Source organism: Dromiciops gliroides, chromosome 1 (genome assembly GCF_019393635.1).
Source record: "Dromiciops gliroides isolate mDroGli1 chromosome 1, mDroGli1.pri, whole genome shotgun sequence".
Taxonomy (NCBI): domain Eukaryota; kingdom Metazoa; phylum Chordata; class Mammalia; order Microbiotheria; family Microbiotheriidae; genus Dromiciops; species Dromiciops gliroides.
This window is the reverse complement of record NC_057861.1, coordinates 591,645,562-591,662,457: the sequence shown is the minus strand read 5'-3', so window position 1 is coordinate 591,662,457 and position 16,896 is coordinate 591,645,562. Positions and strand designations below refer to the sequence as shown.

Below are 16,896 nucleotides of genomic sequence, written 5' to 3'. Positions count from 1 at the left end.
AGTCAGCAACTTTGGGCCCCTGAGGAGCTCCACCCCCACCTCTTTCTCATTTAATGGCTAAAGCACTGACCTTGGAGTCAAGAAGACCTAGGTTCAAATCCTGCCTCAAATTGGTGATGGGGGATTGAAGAGATAGAGAGAGCAGGTCTAAATGTGGGATTCTTCTGCATAGAGATGATAATTGAATTCATGAGAGCTGGTGAGATGCTCAAGGGACTCCCACTATAGACGGTGCCTTATATACTGACTAGCTATGTGATGCTGAGCAAGTCAATGCCTCAGTTTCCTCGATCCATTAACTGTTGGATTTGAATGCCACTAAAGTTCCTTCCATCTCTAGGATCCAATGTCCCTACCACTCCACAGCTGAGAGCCCTGGTTTCTTAGGTAATACAAAAGGGAAGAAAGATGAGATAGGACATGAGTGTGAGAGGGAGATAGGGATGGAGATAGAGTAGGCTGCAGTCTGACCTCGTGAGTGAGGGATGGGGAGAAAAAGCAACAAACGAGAGTCCAACCTAAGGTTGGGAAGGTGGGGGGAGGGTGTTGGGATGCATCAAGCTTAGGTATGTACAAGTAGGGGTGAAAGAGCCAGGAATCAACAGGTTAGTCTCTGCTGTTTAGAGAATGGCTATATTCTTTTCTTTCTTTCTTTCTTTCTTTCTTTCTTTCTTTCTTTCTTTCTTTCTTTCTTTCTTCCTTTCTTTCTTTCTTTCTTTCTTTCTTTCTTTCTTTCTTTCTTTCTTTCTTTCTTTCTTTCTTTCTTTCTTTCTTTCTTTCTTTCTTTCTTTCTTTCTTTCTTTCTTTTTTTGCAGGGCAATGGGGGTTAAGTGACTTGCCCAGGTTCACACAGCTAGTAAGTGTCAAGTGTCTGAGGCCGGATTTGAAATCAGGTCCTCCTGAATCCAGGGCCAGTGCTTTATCCACTGTGCCACCTAGCCGCCCCTTGAGACTGGCTATATTCTAAGGAGGGTGCAATTGGCTCGGGGAGGCAACATGGGACACTTTAAAGTCTAATGGATTGGGGCAGCTAGAGTGTGCAGTGGATAGAGCACAGGCCCTAGAGTCAGGAGGACCTGAGTTCAAATCCGGCCTCAGACGCTTGACACTTACTGGCTGTGTGACCCTGGGCAAGTCACTTAAACTCAATTGCCTCACGAAAAACAAAAGTCTGAAGGATTTAAAACGAAAGGCCTTGGATTCAAACCTGTCTGACCTTAGGCAAGACAATTAACTTCCCTTGGCTTGTTTCTTCATCTGTATATTTAAGGGACTAGACTACTAGGTTTCTAAGGTTGTATATATTAATGGGGGACGAGTATTGGAGGGGGGTGATAGACTAGAGGCTGACCTATCATTTGGGGACCATAAAGGTGGGTCTGACTAGAGTTGGAGGCAAGGAGGGGCGACAGGTTGGAATGACGTTGGGGAGGGGGGATAGAAAGCAAAACTGGCTGGAATAGGGCAGAGGGCAAGAGGGACCTGGTTAGATCCTAGGCTAGGAGGGATGGGGGGAACTTGCATCTGATCCTTCCTTCAGCTCTCAGTCCTCAGGAAATTTATCACCAGCTCCCTTGCTCCATGGCCCCCTGGACGAACAGTGCCCCAGAGGGCTCCCCTCCCTAAGGCTGGACCTTGCCCCTAGGCTAGCTCCCCCAGCATCATCCTCCTCCTCGCCCCTCCCCCCAGGGGGCGGTGGCCCGTACTGGCTCTGTCCATTGGCTGTGGCCGGAGAGTGTTTTGGAGCCGCTATAGTGATTGGCCCGGGCGACGCGGCAGAGCCGGAGAGCGAAGCAACCGGGACAGACTGGTGGGAGAGCAGCGCTGAACGCCTGGTCCGAAGACCGAAGCGGTTTTGAGCCGTTCTGAGCCGTGCAGAGGACACTGAGAGCCGTCTGAGCGCGTGGTGAGTGAGGGGCCCGAAGCACGGCGGATCAGGCCCCAAAGGGAACGGGGTGGAGAGCGGGCTTAGGGGTACAGAGAGAGGATAGGGATCCACCCTGATGGAAAATTTGAGTATCCCCGCTTCCTCCCACCCCCGCCGCCAAAACGAGGTCTTTGCCTGTGGCGTGAACCCCGGAGATTCAAGATTAGAGTGTCCCCAACAAAGGGAAAAGAAATAGCCAAGCCCACCCCCCCACCCCTCCCACCCCCCACAAAGGAAATATGAAGTAACCCTCGCAGATCTCAGACCAATGATTTTTCAGAGGGGAGAAATAGGATGTTCCCTCAGGGAGGTCAGGGTCACCGTGTCCCCCCCCCACACACACATACACCCGATCGTGGTGAAGACCCTTCTCAGATCAGACACTTATGTACTCCTAGAAAAGAGACAAAATCAGGGTCACCACAGATGAGAGGTTAGAACATCTCTCAGAAACTGGCGACTACCTCTTTGACCGTGTTGGAGATACAAATGGGAGATTTGAGTGTCCTCCCTTATACACAAGTTCAGGATGCTCTCTATTTGGAGAGAACTGCGCTCCCCATCCCCAAATGGAAGAAATCAAGACATTGTTTTTGCCCCGAGAATGGAAATCAGTGTTCTCTTTCAAAGATGGAGACGTACGTATGTCTTGATTGACATCTTGCCTTTGAGATGGGATTAAAGTCCTTCCACCTTAGAGATGGGGCCAGGGTTCTTCATGTTTCTCTCTCTCTCTCTCTCTCTCTCTCTCTCTCTCTCTCTCTCTCTCTCTCTCTCCTCTCTCTGAAAGGACCCCTTCCAGAAATGGCATACCAACCGCCCCTCGAAAAACTGAGGAAAGGTCATTCTAATCCTTTGTGGGTAGAAGGAAGATGTTCCTTAAAATTTAATCTGTTAGTTTCCTGAGACTGACCACAATGTTCCCTCTGGTGATACATTTGTAGTGATAGATTTGGGGCTTGATAGCCTAGCAGAAGAATTAGCCCCAATAATGGACTGAGGGTACATCCCAGAAAATTAGAGTCCAGTAGGGGTCCCCAGGTGCTTTCCCCAGTGGAGAAATGTAGGTTTAATCCTTGGGGCTTTTGGGAGTACAGCTGAAATGTTTGATTATGGGAGAGTGTTCTCCCAGTTCTGGCCAAGGCCTCTGGCCTGACTCCATTTCCATCCAGTGCTTTTGCTAGGGTCTGACTAAGAATGTGATGTCGGTGGGCATGACAGCAGAGGCCCTGCAGCACAGCAGAGCAGAGACAGTACCCAGATGAAAGCAGGCAGTTATCTTAACAGGAGCTTCAACTGGCAGGGAGGTCGGGCAAGAAAGAAGGGAGGAAAGAAAAGATTCCTAGAGCCATCTTCCCAAAATAGAGGAGAAAAAACTTGTCTTTGTTTTCAAAACAGTTCAGGCCAAGGAGGGAGTGAATCCTAGGAGGCAGGAGATTTGCCTAGGGAACCTTTGAAAATGCCTTCTCTCCAAGTGTGATAGTCTTCAGGTCTTAGTTATTCTGCCCTTGTACCTTAGAATTCTCCCCTCCTCTCCCATTTTCTCTTGAACCCAGTGGGATAACTGTGTCTTTCCCAGAGGTAAACATAAAAGCAGCACCTCTATCCTCCCTTATCTTGATCTTCTGGTCCCTCCTTCCCTGCAGAAATCTTTCTACTCAGCACTTTTTTTTTTTTTTTGCAGGGAAGGGGGGGGTGGAAAGTAATCAGAACTCTGGGACTTCCCAAACCACCCCAATTCTTTTGAGGAGCTATAGATGCAAGTCATACAAAGGGCCTGTATTCTCATGGCATTCCATTGCCTGTCTCCATGACTTTGTTCAAGTGGTCTCCCTTGCATTCCCTCCTGACCTCTGACCTTATATTCCTGACTTCCTTTAGAGCCCCACTCAAATGCCCCATTCTATGTGAGGCCTTTCTGCCGCCACACACACACAGCATCATTATCTTCTTCTTTAAATTACTTTGTATATAACTTGTATTTACTTGTGAGCATATTTTATTCTATCACCACCACCCCAACTCCCCTTTACTAGAATAAGCTTGTTAAGGACTGGGGCTGTATAGGGGTTTTTTTGCTTTTGTTTTCTTGTTTCCTAGTATCCCTTGCCGTTTATATGATATATGTTCAATAAATGAGAATTGAATTAAATTGAACTGAGGAGAAAAAACAAGCCCAGTGATGAAGTAATTGCTGAACCAATGGAGAGTTCCTTGATGAACCTGGGTATGAGCCTCTCGTCATTGGAGAGATTGGGGTCCTAGGGCAGGGAGTGAAGTTGGAGAATTAAGATAAGGAATGGGAGGAGTTCAGAGACTGGCCTCCTACAGTTTCCTAGACCTCTTGTTGTGTTTAAGATTTTAGACAAAAGCTCCTTGAAATTACTGATGAATGACCCACACTGTAACTGCTGAACTCAGAGTCAGGGCAGTGATAAACTCCTTGAAAGCAGAAACTAGGGTGATCTCAAGATGTGAGAGTGGAAGGGAATTTAGAGATCATCCGCTAATCACTAATCCAACCCCGCCCCCCTCCCATTTTAGAGAGGGAAAACTGAGGCCCAGAGAGAAAAAGTTACTTGGACTTATGACCTAGATCCCAGAGCCAAGTTCAAGAATAAGATGAGTGTGCTGAATTCAGACAGGCCTTATAGCTGTACAAAGGTGACATGCTGAGTGACTAACAGAACTAGGATTAGAACCCAGATCTCCTGATTCTTTCTGATGGTGCTGCTTGGGAGAATCTAGAATCTCTATAGCAAGTTTAAGGTAGCACCTTTCTATTTCTCCAAGGCTGCTAGGAAGAATATGTGTAACACTCTCATCCCTTTTGACATGCCAGAAGCCAATATGATCTTTCAAATGAAGCCTAATGGAAGATAAAGGGTGGCTATAAGAGCCATCTTGCTTAGGTTTGCCACAGAGACCTTTGGTCTTCCTGTTTTTCTTTCATTCAAATCCTGTTGATCTTAGTTTGCATTCTACCGTAGTTGCACAATGGACTTAGGCTATCCCTATTTCCCAGGCCTCTCTATATCACCCTGAAAGCACTCAGCACTGGGACTGTGTACAAGTTTGGATGCCAAAGAAATGCTGTTGACTGGCTGAGTATGATGAGCTTCATGAGTCTGACTTACTCCCTCTGCACCCATTTTCACAAGGAGGAATATCATTACACCTCCCTTCAGGGTTTAGACCAGAGTGACAAGGGCAATGTAAGCAGGGATCTTAAGATCAGAGATTTAAAGCTGGAAGGAACCTGAGAGACCATCTAGTCCAACCCTCTCGTTTTATAGATGAGAAAATGAAGCTCAGAGACAAGTTGTTGTTTTTTTTCCCAAGGTCACACAGGTAATAAGGAAAAGAGGTGATAAGCAAACACAGGTTTTCTAGGTCCAAATCCTGGGCTCTTTCCACAGCAATTCCCTGAGCTGGGACAACCTCTAGAGAAAATACAAGTTGTCTTCTCCCCGCGATTTTTGTGACCTAAGAGGGGCTGGATGAGTTTGAGCCCAGGAACTGCCACAAGGATCCACTGCTTTCTCATATGATGGTAATCTGCTGTTTTGTCTTGTGAATTTACCTATCACTCAAGGGCTTCTTAAAAGACTTTACTGAAATGGTGGCTAAAGCCTCCATAGCCTTTCCGCTATTAATGCTTCCTTTCCCTGTACACCTGCCTGCCCTACTTCCAGGAAGGGATAGAGGAGCTTAGTGAGCAGAAGCATTCTATTCTGGTAGCCTTGAAAGACCAGTTCAGCTGGCTGGATCAAACCCTTGCCCATCCTAGCCAAGGAACAAGAGGTTGATCCCTGTCCATTCAGGCCATTGTGTGCTGCTGATTTCATTTCAGAGCAACACTGGGAGTATTTGTCACCTTGGAGCCCAGCCCATGTCCCTGGGGGACCGACGTACTAGAAGCAAATGACCCCATAAAACTCTGTTCTCTCTCAATTCAGGGAAGTCGAAGGGCAATGATTTCTATACAAGGCTAGGAGAAGCATGCTTATGGTTTGAGAGTATGGGTGGGACAGGGAGAGGGATTCCTGGGATAGGTAGAGGTCTGCCCATATCTGAGATAACATAGAGTGGGAAGAGAAATATAGCTAGTAATGTTTTCTCCCAGCTGTTGCTGATGACTCCTATAGACCTGAAATAACAAAGATGCAGGGGAAGAGTCAGTGGGCCATTCCCTGTTCTGAAGTGAGAGGAAGCATGGACTTGAAGTTAGGAAGACGTAGGTTCACAACGCCCCCCCCCCATCTACCTACATACAGGCACACATATACTTACTAGTTATGTGACTCTGGGAACATTATTTAACCTCTCTGTGCCTCAGTTTCCTCATTTGCCAAAAAAAGGGTTAGACTTAATGATCCCTGAGGTACCTTCTAGAACTAACTTTATGATAAGTAACACCTTCTGAACTAGCTGACATTTGCAGTGAATGTAATTCAAGGTTTGCAAAGTATTCTGCACCGATGAGATAGTTATATCCTGATTTCAATCTGGAAAGAATATTTGAAGCCATTTAGTCCCACCCATCCCTCTTTTTTTAACAGATAAACAACAAAGTGAAGCAACTAGCTTCCGGATTTCATATAAGTAGTGAATAGCAGAGACAGTATTAGAATACGGGTGCTCCAACTCCAATCTGGTTCCTTTCTCACTGTACTCATAACTTCAGTGCATTCCTGTCTTACCTCAACTTATAGAGTCTCTCCCTTCCTTCAAGATTTAACTCGAGCACTATCTTCTCCATGAGACTGTTCTTGATCCCCTCCAAATGCTAGTGCCCTATCTCTCGGACTACCTTTAACCAATGTAGATATAGTTGTTTTATTCACTTTATATTCATGATGCTATGTGTATGTATTTGTATACGTATATGGGTTCACAAACCCCTACACATACATACACATACTAGTTCGACGTATGTACGTATATCTGTATATATACATGTATGTGCATACAAATCACATTTACATGCATACAAATCACATGTACTTATTCTCTCCCCCATTAGAATGTTAAGTTCATTGTGAATAGAAAGTGTTTCATTTTTTGTACTATGAAAAATGCTTGGCGCATAGTAGGAACTTAATAGATATTGTTGGTTGATTATCAAGGCCCTAAAGCCCCTAGAGAGTTGTGGCCTTATCCACAAGGAGCAAAAGAGGCTAAATGAAGTCAGTTATCAGGGCAGGAGTAAAGGTCTGTGTATGAACATAGCTAATTTTTGTTGTTGTTAAGTCGTTTTCAGTCATGTCCAACTCTTTATGACTCCAAATAGGAGTTTTCTTGTCAGACATACTAGAGTGGTTTGCCATTTCCTCCTCCAGCTCATTTTACAGATGAGGAATAGGGTCTCAGATCTAATAAATGTCTGAGGCTGGATTTGAACTCATGAAAATAAGTCTTCCTGATTGCAACTCCATTGTTCTATCCACTGCTCCATCTAGCTGCTAGCATAGCTAATAGGGATTCTGAAAGAGCCAACTGGCTTCTCTGAATCTTCACCCAGAGTATTGTTTTCCCATCCTGTTTCAGCCACTGGCCCAGGGCATTATTGTACTTTTTTAAAATTGCATTTATCCTTGAAACGTATCTATCTCACTGTTAAAATATCTCTGGAATTTCTATTTGAATTGGTTTCCCATGGGCCTGTATTTCTCCATCTCTGCCAGAAGCTTAATTTGGGAAAAATAAAACTTCCAGTTTACTCTATTCCCTTCAATGATAATGGCAATGTAGAAAAAAATATATTAATTGCCTACTATATTCCAGACATCATGCTAAGTGTTTCTACCCCAAGTGCTAAGCGCTTCTCCTTAGATCCTTACAATAATCTTGGAAGATAGATGTTATTATTATCCCCATTTTATAATTGAGGAAATTGAGATGAAGTGACTTGCTCAGGGACACAAGGCTAATAAGTATCAGGAAGTGGGTTAGCTACTAGTCAGTCAATAAAACACTTATTAAGCATCTGCTATGTGCCAGGCACTGTGCTAAACACTAGTGATAGAAATACAAATATGAAAAAAAGAGTCTAGAGCACCGGCCCTGGAGTCAGGAGGACCTGAGTTCAAATCTGGCCTCAGACACTTGACACTTACTAGCTGTGTGACCCTGGGCAAGTCACTTAACCCCAATTACCTCACACAAAAAAAGGAAAAGGAAAAAGAAAGTCTATGCTTTCAAAGAGTTTACAATCCACTAGGGGAAACAACACATAAAAGGAAACTGAAAAGGCTGAAAGGAGAAGATACCTGGTTTGGGGGCATGATGAAGAAGTCCAAAGAAGTCCAGTAGAGTGTATCCAGGTAGGAAATGAAGAGATGGCTGGCTTAGGCTCCCTCCTTAAAGGGAGGTTTTGGAGTTTGTGGCTCCGCCCTCCAGATCAGAGGGGCACAGGATACGGAGGAGCTGTGAGTACCAAGGCTGATTGGATCCTACAGGATGATGTTATTTCCAGTGATGAGGTCCCATGGGCATGATGGCAATGGAGATGACCAAAGAAAGGCCAGTAGAGTGCAGCCAGGTGGGAAATTAACATAGAATTTAAGACTAGGTAATGGACAGGTACCCCAGAGGTTTTTTCTACCTCACTGCCCAAAACATTGCTGTGGAATCTGGGAATTTCATAAATAACACCATAGCTAGAAGAAAGCATTAAAGCTTGAAAAGACCGTAGAAACACACCTAGTCCAGCCCCTTCATTTTTCAGATAAGGAAACAAAGAGGGAGAGAAATTAAGTGGCAAGGTGAAGTGACAGAAAGAAGCCAGGTTTCCTGACTCCTTGTCTCATACTGTAAATCACTCTGCTTCTCCTTCAAGAAGCATTTTGTTTTAGATTTAGAAAGACAGCAGGGGGCAGCTAAGTGGTGCAGTGGATTAAGCACTGGCCTTGGACTCAGGAGGACCTGAGTTCAAATCCAGCCTCAGACACTTGACTCTTACTAGCTGTGTGACCCTGGGCAAGTCACTTAACCCTCATTGCCCCACAACAACAACAACAACAAACAAAAACAAACAAAAAAAAAAGAAAAACAGCACAGTATAGTGGAAAGAGTATTGGAGCCTGAGAACTCACTCTTGTGTTCATGACTTATATCTGACTATTTCTCATCATGTGATTTTCATGGTGCCTTGTAGCCCTTCTGGACCTTTGTGTCCTCGTTAGTCAAAAGGGGAAGAACAATACTTCACTACCTATGAGGAAAGACCTTTGTAAACCATACAGCAGTATGTAAATATGGGCTTGCTTTAGATTTCCAAGAAAAAGGATTTCTAGTCTAATGCCAGCTAATGCTGGATAGGTCCCAATGATCAATACCTTTGCGTGTGATGACAAAATTCTGGTGGCTTTATACTACACTCCTTGGAAAATAATTCTGCAAGCCAAGTTGGCAGTTATAGGAAGTTTTCCAGTAGGAAATCTTGGGCCATGACTGAGGAGGAAGAGAAATATGTCTTCAGAAGGAGCTTCAATTCACTATGTGGTAGTGAACCAGCTCCTCTTCCCACCATCCACCCCTGTGTGAAAATAAGTGCAAAAGTGGGCAGCTAGGTGGTGCAGTTGATAAAGCATCGGCCCTGGATTCAGGAGAACCTAAATTCAAATCCAGCCTCAGACACTTGACACTTACTAGCTGTGTGACCTTAGGCAAATCACTTTAACCCTCTTTGTCCCACCAAAAAAAAAAAAAAAAAGAAAAAGAAAAGAAAAGAAGTGCAAAAGACAAGAGACAAGGAGGAAATGAAATATTGATTAAGCATCTAAGCATCATTCTATTAAGTACTTTACAAGTATTATAGAATATGATCCTCCCAACACACCTAGGAGGTAGATGCTATTATGATCATTGTATAGTGGAGGGAACTGAGGCAAGCAGAGGTTAAACCACACGGGCTCACAAATGCTGAGGTCAGATTTGAACTCAGGTCTTCCTGGCTCCAAGCCCTGTGTTCTATTCACTGTGCTACCTCACTGCCTCTTAGATATAATGATGAATGCTTTTTTTTTTCTTTTTCAGTACAATAGGATTCAGAACTGAGAGGGACTTCAGTGGGCATAGGGTCCAGACCTCTCAATTTACAGATAAGGAACCTAAGGCCCAGAAAACTTTAACCAAATTCTAAAGTCAGATCCTTTCACTCCAAATTTAATGTTCTCCCTGCTGCCTTCTACCCATGAAGGGAAGGAAAAATTTTAAGAAATAAAAGCAAATAGGGGGCAGCTAGGTGGCACAGTGGATAAAGCACCAGCCCTGGATTCAGGAGGACCTGAGTTCAAACTCGGCCTCAGACACTTGACATTTACTAGCTGTGTGACCTGGGCAAGCCACTTAACCCTCATTGCCCCAGAAAGAAAGAAAGAAAGAAAGAAAGAAAGAAAGAAAGAAAGAAAGAAAGAAAGAAAGAAAGAAAGAAAGAAAGAAAGAAAGAAAGAAAGAAAGAAAGAAAGAAAGAAAGAAGGAAGGAAGGAAGGAAGGAAGGAAGGAAGGAAGGAAGGAAGGAAGGAAGGAAGGAAGGAAGGAAGGAAGGAAGGAAGGAAGGAAAGAAAGAAAGAAAGAAAGAAAGAAAGAAAGAAAGAAAGAAAGAAAGAAAGAAAGAAAGAAAGAAAGAAAGAAAGAAAGAAAGAAAGAAAGAAAGAAAGAAAGAAAGAAAGAAAGAAAGAAAGAAAGAAAGAAAGAAAGAAAGAAAGAAAGAAAGAAAGAAAGAAAGAAAGAAAGAAAGAAAGAAAGAAGGAAAGAAGGAAAGAAAGGAAAGCAAATAAATGGAGAACTTTTCCTGGGACTATCTCCTTTTCCTAATTGACATGTATTTCTGAGAGGTCATTGTAGAAATGTTTAACCTTTTCCAATTCTAACTTCCACCTTTTACTGGAACTCTCTATGCTACAAATCTCTGTCATACACCTTATTATAAGCTTTATTATTTTATTTCTCCCCTTATTACCCATTGTGATATTGTATAATGCTGTTTCAAAAATAACTCTGCCATGGCTTTTGCGGTTTGTTGTCTTCAGAAGTCAGTTAACGATTGAGGTCTGATTGGACTGATGTTCCAGACCCATGGTGCTTCACTAAGACAGCTGTCTATAGGGTGTCTAAGAGCCTGTCCTCACTGCCTGAAGCTCCCTTTTGGTAGAATGCAAATTCCTTGAGAACAGGGACTTTCATTCTTGTGCTCTTCATGCCTTGTATAGTGTTGACACTTAATAAGTGCTTATGGCATTTGTATTATTCATTTTAGTCTTTCTTTTTGAGTTTCAAAATATTCTGTTTTCCTCTGAATGAAATACTCTCCTATTTTCTCTCCATTTCCCTGGAACCTATCCACTCGGGATCCTCTCCTGTGTGACTTTTACTGACCAACCCAACCCACAGTGATCCCTACCACACTGTATCTGTGCTACTCTACCGGCCATTGTTTGGTAGTGAAAAGAGAATTTATTTGGAGTCAAAGAACCTGATTTTCTTACTTGCTACCTACGTGATTTTGGGCAAGTCACTTCCCTTCTCTGGGGCTCAGTTTACCAATCTATTAAAGGATTAGATGGAACTGAATGACCTCTAAGGCCCTTCCAGCACTCAACCCCCTATTTTCTGTTGCCTTCTATTGTTATCTTTCACTGTATTTCTTGCTTTTCCCAACTATTCTGTAAGACCCTGGAGGGAAGGGACTATGCCTTATAAAAATTGTTCATTAAATAACTGCTGCTGACTGTCCTTGAAGGCAGCTATTAAAATACAAATGCTTTCTGGGTAGCATAACCCATGAAGCCATTATCAGGTGGATGATGTGGAGAAAGAGAGCTGGTCTTCGAATCAGAAGAGATCTGAGTTCAGGTCTCATCAATGATAAATACAGACTGTGTGACCCTGGGCTATTCATTTGACCTCCTCAGTGACTATAAATTGCAGAATAGTTGCCAGTTTGTTTTAATAAAGGGAGTTTCATTCCTGGAGTTCTCTACCCTGATAAAATCATAGGTCTTTTTCTGTCCCCACAAGGGAGGGGAGTGTTAATGACAAATATATACTTGGACAAATATATGCAATGAAGCAGGGTCTTAGACACAGAGTTCTAATGTCTTAGCAGAAGATTTGTAAAAAATCTCAGTTTTCTCTATGAAAGTCCTGCTATCTGCCTGGGGTTTGGGGAGGAGAGGGTTGGTTCAGACCTTTGATTTTATGGGTACAGGGAACTCCCACTGAAGAAATTCTGTTTACCAAAGGAGATTGGCAACAGTTGTAAAATGTTTAATCTTGGAGAGCCACCTAGGGCACTGAGAAGTCAACCTATTTGTTCAAGGTCACACAGCCAGTAGGTGTCAGGCAGAATTTGAACCCAGGCCTCCCTCTCTCCAAGGGAGCTCTCTAAAATATATGCCTCATTAGGATTGCAGAAAGAGGCTTTTACCGGATTAATTACACGCATTGAAAGTGAACTTCTTGGATTACCACTGTTGCCCTCAGCTCTCAATAGGTCTCCCAATTTGAAATCTCCAGCCCTCATTTTGCTAGAGATCCTTTCAAGGGGCAAAGCTGAAAATTAGCAACCAGGAGAAGCATTTGTGCAGATGAGTGATTGCATTGTTACCTAGATTGTGCACTGGGAACAGCCGGCACTTTTGCTTCAGGGCCTGAAACTCATAATCTTAGGTAGAGTTGAGACCGGTCCCATGAAGTTGTTTGTGCTTGGCTCAAAAAAAAGCAGAAGGTAAATTTATATATATATATATATATATATATATATATATATATGTATGTATATTCTTTGGTGGTAAGTAGACTCCAAGACTTCATTCTGTAGTAGGCCAGGAACAGTGGTTCAGTTACTCTGTCAGGGTTTGGGGACTAATTGACCTTGGGTAAGGTGCATCTGTTTCTTCATCTCTAAAATGAAGAGGTTGGACTAGACAGGGGACTCAACATTTTGTGTGTGTATCATGGACCCCTTTGACAAGTTTGCCTATGGATCCCTTCTCATAATAATAAAAAGAACTACAAAAGAAATCAATTTATATTAAGTTAGGTTATAAAAAATTTTTTTTTTAAGAAATGACTGTACACACTTCGGGTTAAGAACCCCTGAAATAGAAGGTGTCCAAGATTTCTTACCTGTGTGAATTCCATTGGGTAGTGGGAAGAGCAGTGAGCTGCAAGATTTGAAAGTGTGGATAATAAGAGAGTGCTCTCCAGCTAGAGTCAGGAAGACAGAAGATGAAGGCGGAGAGTTAAGGCTTCAGAGCCTGTTTCAGGCACAAGTTATTGGATGCTGCAAAATGTCCTTACCCTCTCTGTGCCTCAGTTTCCTTATCTGTAAAGTGAGAGGGTTGGATTTGATGGCCTCTAAGGGCCCTTCCAGCATAAGGAACCTTAGATACTGCAGTTCTGTGATTCTCAACCTTTTTGGTTACAGACTTCTTTTTAAGATTTTTTAAACCCTTACGCTCCCACTGGACAATTATTGTATTCTTGTTGACTGGGAAAATACATGATAACAAAAAGCTACTATTAATTCAGTGACACTTTTAAATACAACTAACAGCATCTATATTCTGTACATTCGAAAAATAATATTACAGGGATATAGAGACAAGGCAGCCAAAGTAGTCAATGAGGGCAAAAAGAGAAGAAGAGAACAAGAATTAAGAGCTTACTATGTGCCAGGTGCTGTGTTAAATGCTTTTACAATTATTACCTCATTTGAACTTCTCAAGAACACTGGATGCTGTCATTATTCCCATTTTACAATTGAGGAAACTGAAGCAGACAAAAGTTAAATTACTTGCCCAAGGTCACACAGCTATAAGTGTCTAAAATGGGATTTGAACTCAACTCTTCCTGACTCCAAGGTCTAGTGTTAAATGCACTGTGTCCCCCAGTTGGGCTTGGAGTCAGAAAGACCTGGATTAAAGTCCCTCCCATAACAAATACTTCTTGCTGTATGATCATGAGCAAATCATTTAACCTCTCTGTACTCCAGGCAAAACACTAAGATTCTAAATCTCAGAGTAGCTGTCAAGTGCCGTGGTAAGGGAAGTTTGTTCATTTAGAGTTCCCTACATCGATGACATCATGGGTCTGTTTAACATACATGTCATACATAATATTATGTAAATATATTGCACGCGATACATTTTTATATATCCTTACATATTTAGCTAGACCTGTGATATATATGTGTATGAAAACATATTCAATCTACAGGAGGTATATTCTCTTATTTATGATACTCTTACACTGTATATTTTGTTGGAGCTGAGTAAAGATTAAGATGGTGCCCCTTGGTTTGCCTGTGCATTTAACTCCCACAAGTTGAGAACCACTGATGAAACAACTCCAGGAAGCCTAAGGAATTTGTCCATACAGCTAGTAAGTGACCAAAATTTGAGCCTTGATCTCCAGTCTCCCAGTTCTACCCTCTCTGATTCTAGTTTTGCCACGAATTATCGAATTATCGTGTCTTTGGAAAAGGTACTTAACCTATCTTTGCCTCAGTTTATCCATCAATTATATAGAAATAATGTCTATCTTCTCTGCTTACTAAGGTTATTGCTGTTATATTACTTATTGTAATGAGAAACTGCTCTGGAGATATTAGGAGTGCTATGTGATGTGGAATACTAAATTTATGTAACTTTATGATTACCATGCATATCTCATCCTTTATCCCATTTGATTCTCACAACAAACCCCGGGGAAGGTAGGTATTACAAGCGTCATTAACCCCATTTAACCGATGAGGAGGCTACAGTGTCAGAGGTAAAACAACTTAGCCCAAGGTCATTTCTCCGGTATTTCACTAATATTTCCTAGTGACTCTCCTCCCTAATGGAATTTTTTGCTGTCACAGAGTTAAGTAAAGCAAATAATGCAGTGGTGGCTATATATGCAAATATGTTTATTCCATGCCTATAGTTCGACATCACTCTGACAAAAGGAGGGAATCCTGCTTCATTATTATTCCTCTGAAGTCATCAATCAGTAAACATTTATTAAGCACTGTTCTAAACTCTGGGAATACAAAAAGAGGCAGAAGAAAATCCCTGCCCTTAAGGAGTTTACAATCCAAAATCATGATTGGCCACTGATTTGATCAGAGTTCTAAAGTCTTTCAGTGGGTTTTCCTTGACATCACTGTGGTCATTGTGTAAATTAGAGGCATTTGGGTGGATAGAGTACTAAACTTGGAGTCAGGAAGACCTGAGTTGAAACCCTGCCCCAGACCCCGTGTGATCCTCAATAAGTTTCTTAAGCTCTCACAGCCTCAGTTTCCTCATATGTAAAACAATAGTTTCTATGTCCCAGGGTGGTTGTGAAAATTGAATGAGATAAGACATATTTAAGGTGCTTAAAAAACAACAACAACAACAACAACCTTAAAATGGTATACAAAAACCAGCTCTTAAATTACCCTCCTGGTTCTGCATCAGTTTATAAAAGTCTCCTCAGATTTCTTTGACTTTTTCATATTTATCATTTCTTACAGTGAAATAATATTCAATTATTTTTAAATACCATGGTTCTTTCAGCTTTCCCTTAGTCAATGGCTACCTGCTTTGTTTCCAGTTCATTTCTATCCAGGAATCTTTCCACTGCAACTAAGGCTTGCCATTTCTGACAAGAGTCCAGAATCATAGCCTGTCTTATTCAACTAGTACTTCAAAGGGCTGTCCCTTGATAGAGGTATTTGGTTCTCTCCCCAGGATTTGACTTGCTGAAGTACAGAATTGTGGATGTAGAATTCTTTTTTTTTCTTTTTTCTTTTTGGTGAGGCAATTGGGGTTAAGTGACTTGCCCAGGGTCACACAGCTAGTAAGTGTTAAGTGTCTGATTTGAACTCAGGTCCTCCTGACTCCAGGGCCAGTGCTCTATCTACTGCACCACCTAGCTGCCCCGGATGTAGAATTCTTATGGTAAGTTTTCAGTGATGAAGAATTCAATGAGATTGGTTACCCTCATTTGGTTGCAATCTTGTTTTTCTCCTGCCCAGTGACTAGTTAATTGATTTTCAGATAAGGAAGAGACAAATGGGGAATGGGCAGATAAACAGCAGCATCTTCAGTGATGCGTTTTTGGCTGCCTTTCCTGTGCACCCAAGGGGAGAATAAACTCGTTTCTGAGACTTCAAGTCCAATTCCAATGTAATCTTCCCACTCCAGAAATACCACTGAGAAGTAAGCCACTGATACTATCTGGGGTGCCCAGAGACATTATAAGAACATCACGTTTAAGAATGGGCCTTACCACAGTCTCGCTGCCCTTAAATTGTATTTATTTGAATTCCCAACTCATAGCACAGTGCCTGATTCATAACAGGTACTTGATAAATGTTTTCTGATGGATTGATTAATTGATTGGCTGCTTTCCTGCAGCTATTTATTATCCTGTGGCCCTGTTGTGATCTTGAGACCAGTTGGATCCTTGATGATCTCTTCTCCCTTGGAAAAGGATGGGAGAGGGGCACACTTCAGTAACATTGGGGAAGATATATGGTCATCCCACTTTGGTATGTGCCTCTAACACCTTCCTAAGCCAGGAGAAGGGTACCTGGCTGAGCTGGGGAGAGTGCTAGACTTCCCTTAAGGGTCATTCCAAGACTTTGAAACCACACCCCACCATGTGAGTGTTTCTGACAAAAGACCCCAGGCTATTGGCTGTGGTACAGGAAGGAGCAATCATGCTGAACTCTTGCAGTTTCTATGCCACCAGGCTGTAAGTACTTTCAGAGCCCTAGATGCCCTACCTAGTCATGGCTCCATTGGTCAGAGACCCTAACTGGGATCTCTGAGAGTTCTCAGTCTAGGTTTATTCTCCCAGTTCTCCAAAAAGTCAGAATTCAGTAAAAATGTAATTCCGTTTCTACAGTCATTTCTTGAGTAGGCACTATGTATGCAAGGCATCATGCATCCTTCTTCCTAATCCTTTCCCCTTTTTTAATTTTCCATTTG

General features: G+C 42.5%; 2 protein-coding genes across 4 annotated transcripts in view; both read left to right on the top strand.

Moving 5' to 3' along the window:
- Window positions 1-1,773: 1,773 nt before the first annotated feature.
- Window positions 1,774-16,896, top strand: part of ABAT (4-aminobutyrate aminotransferase) — a 134,747-nt gene continuing 119,624 nt past the window's right edge. Inside the window, exon 1 of the mRNA XM_044004629.1 lies at window positions 1,774-1,906. The gene's annotated coding sequence lies outside the window, so the exon portion shown is untranslated. The remainder of the gene's footprint in view (window positions 1,907-16,896) is intronic.
- Window positions 1,783-16,896, top strand: part of LOC122755806 (high affinity copper uptake protein 1-like) — a 68,174-nt gene continuing 53,060 nt past the window's right edge. Inside the window, exons 1-2 of one of the 3 annotated variants that reach the window (XM_044004660.1) lie at window positions 1,783-1,906; window positions 5,347-5,480. The gene's annotated coding sequence lies outside the window, so the exon portion shown is untranslated. Of the gene's footprint in view, window positions 1,907-3,850; window positions 4,155-5,346; window positions 5,481-16,896 lie in introns of those variants that run through there. The other 2 variants (XM_044004669.1, XM_044004652.1) reach the window with 2 other exon arrangements.